We start from the raw sequence: 12788 nt of genomic DNA, 5'->3' as shown, positions 1-12788 counted from the left end.
ATGTCATGTAACAGTGTATTGAGTGATCAAACAAATCATTTTGTTGATTCTGAATTAGGGCTGCACGATTATCTAATGCGATTTCCATGCGCATTTTGTCAGTAAACCCAGTTCTGTAATTAGCAGTAAACTCCATCACCTGCTTTCACTGACAGGTAACGCAGGTAAATCAGAGACATTCACAAGGTTTCTCTTCAGCTTGTGTACTTACCTGAAATACAAGGTAGACTGAGCAGGCTTCGTGAAGCATGGAATCGTCACCGTCTAAGGACAGAAAATAACCGAACACCCTCTCAGATCTGGACAGAGGGGATGCTAACAAACATGGGAGTAGATAGCACCTCTATCAACCATGTATTTGGTGATGATCCATTCAGAGAGCACAATATAGAGGCACTTCTGGCACAACATGGCATTCACAGCTTCCCATTTGAATTGGATGACCAGTTCCCTGCTGTTAACGTCCAACAACCCAGTGTTGACCTTAGCCAGGAGCAACAGGAAGAGGTTTTGAGAGCCACAGAAGGCATTGCAAACTTGAAATTGAAATATCAAATGTGCTGCAATGAAATTTACCAACGACTGTCACTCACTGAATGAAAACCGATTTGAAAACCTGCTTTCTCTTTTTTTTTCTGTTTCAATATTTTTGTTATTGTACAACCAAAGTTTTACAATATTTGTTAATTGTCTGCTGAGACATTATCTTTTGTCAGGTTTTTCAACTTCCATTCTGTTAAACAAACATTCATAAGCATGAACAAAATATTGTTTCATGATTTAGTGCCCTTAATGTAGTTTTGTATAGTATGTCATACTACAAAAAAAAAACAAATCAACACCCTTTCAAAACTCTTTGCATGTCTTTATTTTTCAGTTATGTCCATTAAAATTGATACAAAATTTGATGCAAAACTCTGACCCTTTTTGATACCCTTATTTTTCTAAATCAGTATTAAGAACAGTTTAAAACTCTTTCAGCATACAACTTATGAAATTTACTGTGATTTAATATTTAAGGTTTTTCACGAACTTGTTGGCTTGTCACCAACTAACTTTTTCTAAACTCCTTAATTTGTTTTTTACTTCGCAGAATGTTAATTGAGAGCTCAATGTTTGAAACCCAACACAACAAACTTATCAACGAAGTAGTTGTTTAAATTTTTCTCATCTTACTCTTGACCAAACCCTTGGGTGTTGCAAATGGCAAAGTCCATGTTAGACTTAAAAATGTCATAGCTCTTGTGCAAAGGGAGACGCAAGCAGTTGATGCACGTGTTTGCGGTTGGAAACTTCTCTCTCGGCGAGGCATACCAAGGTGAAGCATCAACGGGGTGTAAGAACTCAATGGATGGCTGTGGCTTTAATCCAATTGCAGGCAGAACACTGCATCCAGTTGCAAATTTAAGAATTTTGTCTAGTGAGCAGCCAGAGTTGCCCTCTGTGAAAAGAATAAATAAATAAACATGAAAAGGCTGAATAATTAGATCAGTGGTGTCCAATCCTGGTCCTGGTGTAAAATTCAGTATAAACATACTATTTAAATACCAATAAAGTGGGGGTATATATGCTTTTATCAGTGTTTTATGATGATTACAACTCAATAACATTGCGACTACAGTAAAAAAGCTTTTACTATTCTAAAAACACAGATTTGTGTGCATTATTGCAATTGAAGATGTTAGAATAAACCCAAAACACACGTCATCGTTGTCATGTGGTGAACGTGGTGAATTCTAAAGCAGCTGTGTTGTCATCGGAGCTCCTGCAGTTGGTCTGGAGAAACTGTGCTGACTGACTTAGCCGGCTACTCTCAAAACACTCTTGCGGTACTTTGATGCTATGTGTCAGTGACTTGGCATCGGCATTGTCTCAAGTCGGACAAAATTTCTAACCAGCATGCACTGCTTCAAGTTGATCGGTCTGCGCAGCGCCGCATGCAGTCTAACACACCTTTTAGCTCCTACCCTAATTAAACACACCTGAACCAACTTATCAAGGTATTGCTAAGCATGCTAGAACAGTGGTTCTTAACTCTGACCCTTGAGGGCCCCTTTCCTGCAGAGTTTTGCTCCAACCCTAATCAAACATACCCGAACAAGCTAATTAATGTCCTTAGGATTGCTAGAAAGTTACAGGCAGGTGAATATGATCCAGATTGAACTCTACAGGAAAGTGGATCTTGAGGGCCAGAGTTGACAACCTCTGTGTTTCAAACTTCCAGGCAGGTGTGTTGGGGCAAGTTAGAGCTAAACTCTGCAGGACAGTGGCCCTCCAGGACCAAGTTTGGACATCCCTGCTTTAGCACAAAAAAACACAAGAGGAATTACTGTCCCGTTGGATGGCATGTTTTCAATTTTCAAGCTTATTTTAATGTCTAATTACTAAAGATATCAAGCCAAAGTAATTAAGTGAATCCTTTTTTTTTTGGTGTAAACGCATACAGTTTTAAGTGTTTACAGTTCCTATTACACAGGAAACCACCAACATAGCAATGAGTCAAATTACTTGCCCTCTGCATCTAGAAGGTAGTCCCTCCAGAAGCGACTGTAGTGTTTTCTTCTGCCCGCTTGTTACTTCCAGCAATGGAGTAGCGAATATCAAACAACCGATCAAGGGCATCTGCAGTAAGTGGCTGATGTGGGCTGCAAAAAAGGGGTCTGAAGGCTTCTTTATGTTTAACAACAGCCGCCAACAATCCTAGAGTCCTCAGGCCCTCCTTGAGTCTTCAAGAACAAAAAAAAAAACTTGAAATGCTACAAAATTTGGTAGAAAAAGTGTTAAAAGTGTTTTTGACAAACAAAATATATGATATTATTTCAACCTCAAACAATATTTCATGTTTATTTATCTATTAGCTTGTTAACCCTAACACTAACTAAGGACTGTAGTGACATGAGAGAACAAGAGCACATTTACAAAACAAAAAAGGAAGAATACAATAGCTACATAAAAATGAAATGACTTCCACTAAATTGGGAATGGCATACTGCCCATACCACTCTTACGCCTAAATAGTAAATACAAGTACAAGTACAAGTAGTATGGATAGTATTAAGTAATAAAAAGTAGTAATAGTTATTTAGAGCTCTGCCTTACTGTTTAAATATGCAACTGTTATCAATAAATATCAGACTTAAAGGGCTAGTTGTCCCAAAAATAACATTGTTATCATTTACTTACCCTTATGTAGCTCCAGACCTGTATGCATTTCTTTCTTCTGCTGAACACAACAACTTATATCCATACTATCTGCTTGTTAAGCCTGACCGCTTCCGTGTCCAAACGCTCTATCAGATACCACGAGAAAACAACAAAAGGTGCTAATATACACTCACAATGTGATATAATACTACCAAAACATTATAATCCTAACCTTCAACTCCATACCGAAATCCCAGATAGCCAGACAATGAAAATATAAATATAAAAATGATTTGTGTTTGGGACGCTGTGAGCATGGAGACTGTTGTATACACTGTAAGTTTGAAAACGTTTAGCTTAAATGTTTAATAATATAAACAGTACTCATAAACGGCTGCTGAGGTAGTATTCTCAAGTGAAGCGAGTTGAGGCTTGGACCCGGAAACAGCACTTCTTATGTCACCACTTAACAAGCAGATTGAAGTCAATAGGGACCAAACAACTGTCTGGTTACCCATTCTTCAAAATATCATCTTTTGTGTTCATCAAAAGAAAGAAACGCATACAGATCTAGAGCATCTTAACGGTGAGTACATGACAGAATTTAGATTTTTGGGTAAACTATCCCTTTAAAGGTGCAACTGACCAAATAGAATCAGCTCGAAGGCATCCTGCATTTGCCAGGTATTCACTCATACACTCTGTTGCCTCTCATAACTCCTCCATGGTTGCAGCATGTGAAATCTGGGAAAAAATCCATGCACACATTTTTTTAATCCATTACTATGGAAATAGTGACATTTTAAATAAAGTCAAAACATTTTTATAAAATAGTTTGCAGTTGCGTGTACAAATATTTTTTATAAATATACAAAAATTACCTTTTTGATTTTTGCTTGCAAGTCCAAGTCATTCACATGTTCTATGGTGGGTGAGACTTGTCCATTACTGATGCATTCAAATAAAGTGGACGAAAACAATCCCGGAGATGGTCCCCCGTGAACCATGCTGACAGCTACAGTTTTTCCAACAAGATAGTATCTGTCTTCTCTGACCGCTGAAGTGGAAAATTGACAATTATTATTACAATGTGAAAAGGGGATAAACCACAACAGGTTACCTTTGTTCAAAATTAACTTAAAAAGATATGAATTGGTGTCTCTAAGTTACTGAAATTAATTTTTGTGTGATTGACAAAGATCAAATTAAAGGTCGCACCAACTGAGTCAAGAGCAAGGTTTTTTCGTCCATCTGGGCCTGCAAGCATTGCAGATTTTTCAATTTCTTCTATGAGCAAACTAAGGAACTCCCTCCTTGGGCCTCCCAAATCCACAGCCTCTTCAAAGTCTGAAAGGATCATAGGATTTTCATCCAAATGCTCTGAATGCACCATCTAGAACATTTTTTCGATTAATGTTGAATCTGCAGCTTAAGTTATAGTTTATTTGTCGCCCAAGCTCCAAAAGTATCTCCTCTGTAGAAGAGACAAGGTCCTCCAAATACCTGACAATGTCATCACACAGCAGTCAGCCATTAAGTAAACAACTAATCAAAATATTTTTTTCAAATACAACTAGGAGGTCACATAAAATTAAACAAACAACAGTTTCAAAATATATCTACTTACATGACTTCAGAACCATCTTGCTGTTCTTGGTCATCTGGCTCAGGTAAGAGAGGTAGTAGGGCACCTTATCGTTCAAAAATGATTTATTGCCCCCTCATAAAAATTCCATCCCCCACCCATAACTGGACACCTGTTTGGACACCTGTTTGTACACCCCCACCCCGTCTAAGTGACCATCTGGTTATTCACCCCAGTGAACTTAAGGAATTTATGACAATGTGTTTTTGTGTGTGGGGGAATACATTGTTATGTGCTTTAAACTTTAAATGGTGAAATTGTGTTAAATGGGATAAAGGGAAGTTTTTATTAAAGTGTTTTCACACACATATCAAGAAGAAACATCAAACGTGTACGTAAAACGTACAAGGACTGTTTTTCCCCTACAAGTTGAGACGTGCTAGCGTTGTTAAAACAGGAAAAACGTAGAAAATAAAAACAAAAAAGCATTAGATACACTAGTTTTTCTTTTTCTTTTCTATCATTACAATTTAAAACTAGTTCGTTTGACAAAGTTAAATAAAAAGAAGAGTTGAGCGGTTTGTTCATCTAAAACAAAAGAGTATCGTACTTGTTAGTTAAAACTATACGATTTGTACAAATCTATGTCGTACTTTTTTTTTTAAAAGTATGAGTTTTATAACAGATACAAAGTTAAAGAAAATAGAGTTGACTTATCTTACCGTGATGTGAAATAAAAATATCAGACCGTTAAAACGATAGTATAAGATAGTATAAGATATAATTTAAAAGCTAGCTTTTGTCCCAACTTAGAAAATTAAAGAGCAATAAAAAATATGGAGAGCATATTTTGCGCAGCGTCCCTCAGAGACCCTCTCCCTTCTGTGTCAGACTCAGAATGAGCTGATGACCGCTGTCAGGCCACACCTACATCACCGCCCTCCTAACACGGGTGTAGCGATAGCGTCCCCGGTTGTAACGGTGGGTTTAAAAAGGTGAGCTGAGGATAACTTATCTTCACCTAGACACAAAATACAAACATCTGTTTTACGAATAGGAAAAACAGAAAAATTATTCTGCAATGGCTGAGGCATCAACACCTAAAACCCCCGAGAAGTCCATTGTGGACACTATGGATGATCTCACTCTAGCGCCTAGGAAGATGAAACACGGACCGTGTTTGACCAAATTCCTCTACGAACCTTTGGATAACGTTAAGCGTGAGTTTCATTTATCCGGTAATCGTATATGCAGTTACAACTTTGACAAGACCAACAGGGAGGTCAGGCTGTGCACCGTGGACACCGATGAAAGATGCACGTACGACACCAGCGATGACCCCGGACTGTTTTTCACAGTAAAAGACTGGTGTTTATTTTACAACTACGTTTGGCGTGATTTAAAGGACGGATGCGATGACCATAGGGGAGTGGGGACGGTGTCACATAGATTCATAGGGGAGTGGAACGGTGTCACACCTGGAATGCGGTACAGAGTGTTAGGGGATCACGTTAACAAACACAGCGACGACTACATCTATATACTTTGCAGCGATACCACAGAAGGTCTGCCTGAACGCGTTTGGCCGATATCTGAAGAGGATCATCTCAAATACTATAGCATTAAATTCTTGTTCCAATGGAAAGATGTGCCTGCATTAGAAGACATATTCGGAAAGATTGACAAATTGTTTAAGTGGTGTGATGCGTTTGACAGATACAACAACATAAAAGTGAAATTGTTTCACCCTGAATGGTGTGTGACCAGTCGGAGAGGAGTTCACGTAGCACCGTCTACATTCTATAACCATTAAATACAGACCTCCCCGGCAGGACTCAGAGGAAATAAGCTTCGACCGCTAACGACAGCAACATGTCCCAAGAAAACGTTTCAACGGCACCTAGTCGTGCATGCGATGACAACGCATGCGCCGCATGGCCGTCTACGGCCAACATCGACTGCTTGGACAAATTTTGTAAAGAACTGGGATACCATAACCTTGCATTCTTGGCGAAGTACGGACCGTCTCAATCAGCGGCGGACAATGCTACAACCTCTGATACCGTCTCGGACAACGTCGACGGATGTATCGGTGTAAATCATTAAAGCTGTTGTCGGGATCATTCTGGAACATCTGGTAGACAGACAGTTAAAAAAAGATTGTTACGGCTGTACAGTGGATCATCTATCGCAAACGCAGCATTCATGTCTCTATGAGGCTCCTGCGTACTATTTTCTCGGGTATTTTGAAGAACTAAGGGATAAAGTGTGTAAACCTGACCTAAAACACATTCTGTCCCGAACATTGAAACTGTTTGGTTTATCCCCACACCTCCGAAGGATTCAGGGTGTCGTCGGTGCTGTTCTGTGTGAGCTCAGGGATGAAATGTTCATAGCTGGAGGATTGGCTGAACTCAGGACAACGCTTGTGAACGAAACCTGTGAACAGGCTGTTTACGACGCTGTTGACAACTGGAAGAAAAGTGCACCTGCAGATTCTGACTAACTGGGAACATGGGAAACCTCTGCAACACGACCTGCCTGACAAAACTCTTATTTAAACAACAAATTAAGAGAGAAATAATACATTTATTGTATAAGATTATTGATGATGAGAGTGATTGTTATGTGGATAATAAACGTTTAATGAAATTAAAAAATCAAATGAGTATTGTATGCTGTATGTCGGATGAGTGGGGCATTATGACATGTCAATGTATTGCGAAGGGTTATGATATCCACACGACTGTTAAAAACATTCTTGAAATTATGTCTGAATATGAAGTCTTAAAATTAGTAACATTTTGTGTCTTTGTACTTATGTAACAGACGTGTGTGTGATGATGTTGTCAAGAAAAGAAATGACGGATGTGTGTAAAATTATTGCTGTATTAACCGAATATATGATTGAGAAAAATATTATAATGTGTGTGAAATTCCTTCAATATCTAGATGTTGTGTAACCAATCATATTTAATGTTTGACTATTGCTTCTACATATGTTGTAAATAAAAGTCCTTGACGCTAACAACGTTTTGTCATTATTTTCTGAAAAAACACAGGAGTAAGATGTCTGAATTAATGAAAAAAGTGTACTACAATCCTTCAGATCCAGGATCTTTGGTGGGTAAAGCACGGTTAAAACGCGGAGTGTTACAGGAATATGGAGTAGCTCTGAAGGATAAAGAAGTGACGGATTGGTTAGCATCTCAGGATGCCTATACATTACACAGAACTGCACCTGTCAAATACAAGCGCAATAGGGTAGTGGTGTACGGGAAAGGTGCTCAGTTTCAAGCAGACCTGGCTGATATGTCTGCTTATTCAAAAGAAAACGATAATATAAAATTTTTACTAACGTGTATAGATATCTTTAGTAAGTACGCATGGGCCCGGCCGCTGAAAAATAAGATGGGGAAGGAGGTTACCAAAGCGTTCGAATCTATACTCAAAGAAAACCGCGTGCCGCAAAAATTACAAACTGATAAAGGCACCGAATTTTTTAACAAACATTTCCAGCAATTGATGAAAAAGCATAACATACATCATTTTGCTACGGCGAGTGACGTGAAGTCTTGTGTGGTAGAACACTTTAATCGTACACTTCGAGGTAGAATGGCACGATTTTTAACAGCTGTCAATTCAAAGCATTATTATGACATCTTACAAGATCTTATAGACGGATATAACGCGAGTGTCACGTATCCTGTGGGTGCGCCCTGGTTGGCCACCAGATGTCACTGTCTTGTCTGAACACATGGAACAATCACAACACAAACCCATGTGCTCAGACAAGACAGTGACATCTGGTGGCCAACCAGGGCACACCCACAGGATACGTGACAGCGAGTTATCACAAAAGCATTCAAATGCGACCTCTGGATGTTCATAAAGAAAACGAAGCGGAGGTGTTTAATAATCTGTATGGAAGCATGCGTAAAGACGCACCTGTCTCTAGGTATAAAATCGGCGATGTGGTTAGAGTGTCTGAAGTCAGCAATGTATTTTCTAAGGGATATGCGCTAAATTACACGGAAGAGTTTTTCACTATAGCCGCCTGTATACCCCGGACCCCACCGGTGTACAGATTACAAGACTATGACGGGGATATTATCGAAGGATGTTTTTATGAAAAAGAATTACAAAAAATTATTGTGAATGAAAATAAATCGTTTAAAATAGAAAAAATTTTAGATCGAAAAAAGAGGGGGAAACAGGTGTACTGTCTCGTGAAATGGTGGGGATGGCCGTCTAAATTTTCGTCATGGCTGCCAGAACGGGACATCTTGGACATACAGAATCCCTTAAAGTAACAACGAGTCTGTCATAAGCATCATTCGTGAAAATCTATATCATGAGCGAAGGTGGATTTTATGTTACGCTTCCTTGCAACGCATCAATGGACGTGTATCCTGACAATCGTATTTCTAATTACAAAACAGCCAGAAGTATGAACTTCAAAGGACAATGGGAAGTTGGCTTGATCGAATTTTATTATCCTATATCCTGGTACGCGTTTAATGAGGAGGATGCGGCGTTTGTTATCAACACGACACCTGACATACTGGGATATGATGAGGATCGTTACGAAAAGACAGAGGGCATGATTATCTATATTAAAGAAAAAACCTTCAAAGCACATCGAAAGTGTGTAATACCTTAAAACCAGGATATTACGAGGACGTGCTTTTTCTGGTTAGAGAAATAAACGCAAATCTACCTCCTAGAGTGAGCCTCGGTTACGATCACGTCAAAAACAGGATATTTCTAAAAGCACCGACAAGCACATCTTTGATATTTTATGGAAAGTTGGCTAATATTTTAGGTTTAAAACCTGGTGTGTCTCTAGGTTCTGTAAATCAACCTCTCAAAGATCGTTCTGATGGCGCACCCCTCGTGACATATGCACCGCATCAGGCCGACATAAGAGGGTGCTTTTATAGCATGTATATATACACAGACATAATCGAATATCAATCAGTCTGTGATTCGTATGTACCGCTACTGAGAACTGTACATATAGAGGGCGTGGCTAACGACATCATTAGTGTTAGATTCGATAAGCCGCATTACGCACCTGTGAATAAGTCTAATATTACAGACATTTGCATCGAAGTCAAAGACGATCAGAACAAACACGTCCGTTTCACTTACGGTAAAGTCGTGGCTAAACTCCACTTTAGACCTGTGAAATAATTTTTTGTTTTTAACAAAACTATAAGGACTATGGACCCCGAACGATATATTGCTTATTACCGAAACCCAGCGGGTAATGGTTTACCCGGTTATACCGGTGATCCTGTTATGTACGGGTCCGCTATTGGTGTAATTTTCAAAGCACTTTTCAGAACCGCACTACCTCTGTTCAAAAGAGGTTTTAGCATAGTAAAACCGCATCTAAAAGCTGCTGCGAGAAATATAGCTAGCGACGTAGTAACCACAGCTCAATCGAGATCGTATAATGATAATAACAAGGACATCCAAAACGGTAACGGATTAATGGTTATGTCACACGGATCTTTTAAACCGCCCGGAGTACGAATGCGTAGGGGGAGTGGCCGCGTGAAGAAAGCTAAACCCTCAAGTAGGAAACGCACGGTCGCAAAACGCTCACGACGTGTCCGTGCAAAACGTGTAAAGAAAACTGTCCGGCGCAAAAGACCGCTCGATACTATTTTCTAAACCATGTCTCTATTTCACAACATGTCGGAGGAATGTATTAAATCCGAGTTAGATTTATTTACCGTACCTATGACTCAGACAGCTATTGAAAAAAATACATACGTCGAAATACCACCTCTATCCGCGATAACGGATTCAGCGCCACTAGAATTTTTTATCGCCGGGACAGGTGAAGATTACATCGATCTAAATAACACTCTGTTATATACACGGATCAAAATAACCAGGCCGGACGGCAGCGATATTGCAGACGGTGCGCCCGTCGGGTTAATAAATTACCCCGGAGCGTGTATATTCTCGCAGGTGGATGTTTCTCTAGGCGATGGTCTAATAACGCAGAGTTCTAGCACTTATCCTTACAGGTGTTTGATCGAAGCGTTGATACATTTCGGAAAAGACACTCTCGAAAGCGTCTTTTCAGCAGGATTGTTTTACAGAGATACGCCGGGACACATGGACGCTACCGATCCTGCTGGAGAAAATACGGGGTTAATGAAACTTGCTGCATTTACCAACGCTAGCAACGTTGTAGAATTACTAGCCCCCATTCATAGCGACATTTTCTTTCAAGAAAAATTAATGTTGAACGGCGTAGATATAAAAATACGAATGACGAGAGGTAAAGACGAGTTCTGTCTGATGCGAGATGACCTTGTCGCATATAAACTCAATATTGTATCAGCATCTCTTTTTGTGAAAAAAGTCTCTGTTTCGCCGGGTGTACGGCTAGGACACGCACAAGCTCTTTTATCAACCACCGCTAAATACCCTATAGAACGCGTATGTCTGAAGAATTTCTCTATCCCTATAGGATCTCGCGTGTCTAATCAAGAAAATCTTTTTCTCGGTACGCTGCCGAAATCCATAATTTTAGCAATGACAGAAAATTCTGCTTTTTCAGGGGCTTACGATAAAAACCCCTTTGCTTTTAAACATTTTAATCTGGAATTTTTGGCTTCATATCGCGACGGTATACAAATACCGTCCAAACCCCTACAGCCGGAGTATGAGAACGGATCTGCCGTGAGGGACTTTTATCAACTCGTGTTACCTACCTGAAGACATCTTAAAAATCACCCTCTGGCAATAGACCGTCAGGATTTTCTCAACGGATACACCCTCTACGGGTTTAATTTATCACCCGATGAAAATTGTTCAAATCACGTATCTCTAATCAGATCGGGAAACATTAGATTGGAGGCCCGATTCAGACAGCCTCTCAAACAAAATATTATCGTATACGCGATTTTTGATTCGATCGTTGAAATAACCAATCGAAGACAGGTGCTGGTCGATTATTACTGAGACGTTGAAATTAATACAGTCCAACTAACGGCAGTCATGGATAAAATTGTGCACAACACCTATTTTTTAGGAGTGCTCCCCTGCGATTACCTCCCCAAAACGACGTTAAAGAATTTACCGGCCATGGTTATTTTTAACACAGATCCGTCCACAGAACCGGGTCAACACTGGGCGGCCATCTACATAACGACCACACTAGTTGTTTTTTTGACAGCTTTGGCGGAGACCCTAAAGATCAGCGTTTTCCAAAGACCGTCAGGGACTTTTTAAAAAACAATTATATTCGCGTACAATACTCTAACAAACAGGTTAAAAATTTAACATCAGATACGTGTGGGCAACATTGCCTGTTTTTTCTGTATCACATGTCAAAAGGTGTCGATTATGAAAATATTGTTAAAATGTATTATGATGATCCGATTAAAAATGATGACATGGTCGTTCGCTTTGTAAAGAGACTGAAACCTAGACTCTGCGATACATTTAATTGTATTCGGTGTGTACAGATCTGTAAATCTCTGTAAAGCATCTAGAACGCATCTATAAATTTCATGTTTAATAAATAAAAGACAAATGTACTAACATACATACTGTATAAAATGAAAGAAGATGTGATTAATAAATATGTAATCAAATGTATCTGTGTGTGTGTGTGATGTATAAATAAAAGACAAACTTAATCAGTCATGTTGATAATTCAGCATAGGATTTAATACAAATATTTCAAACATATTTAGAAATGTATTTTCAAACAATAAGTTAAAAAGACAACCAGGCACTAGCATCAAGAGATGGCGAACTAAACATATTTCAAATGGGCGTATTAGATTGCGAGGTAACCGCCCGCTTCTTTTTACCTCTCAGTTTTTTCAATGGGGTGGAGGTCTCTGGCAACATCTGCTGGCTTTGTGTGGACATTTTTCTTTTAAGGACCTCGACCGTGCGTTTAACTTGTGGATTACTTATAGTTGAAAACGGTATTTTTATTTTTATATGTTTTTTAAACTCCTTTGTGGTACATTGTTTAAGATCTCGTTGATGATTTGATCCTCACCATCATCGTTATTAGACG

The sequence above is a fragment of the Barbus barbus genome, assembly GCF_936440315.1.
Source record: "Barbus barbus genome assembly, chromosome: 9".
In the NCBI taxonomy this organism is placed as follows: Eukaryota; Metazoa; Chordata; class Actinopteri; order Cypriniformes; family Cyprinidae; genus Barbus; species Barbus barbus.
Note: the sequence above shows the minus strand (reverse complement) of the source record.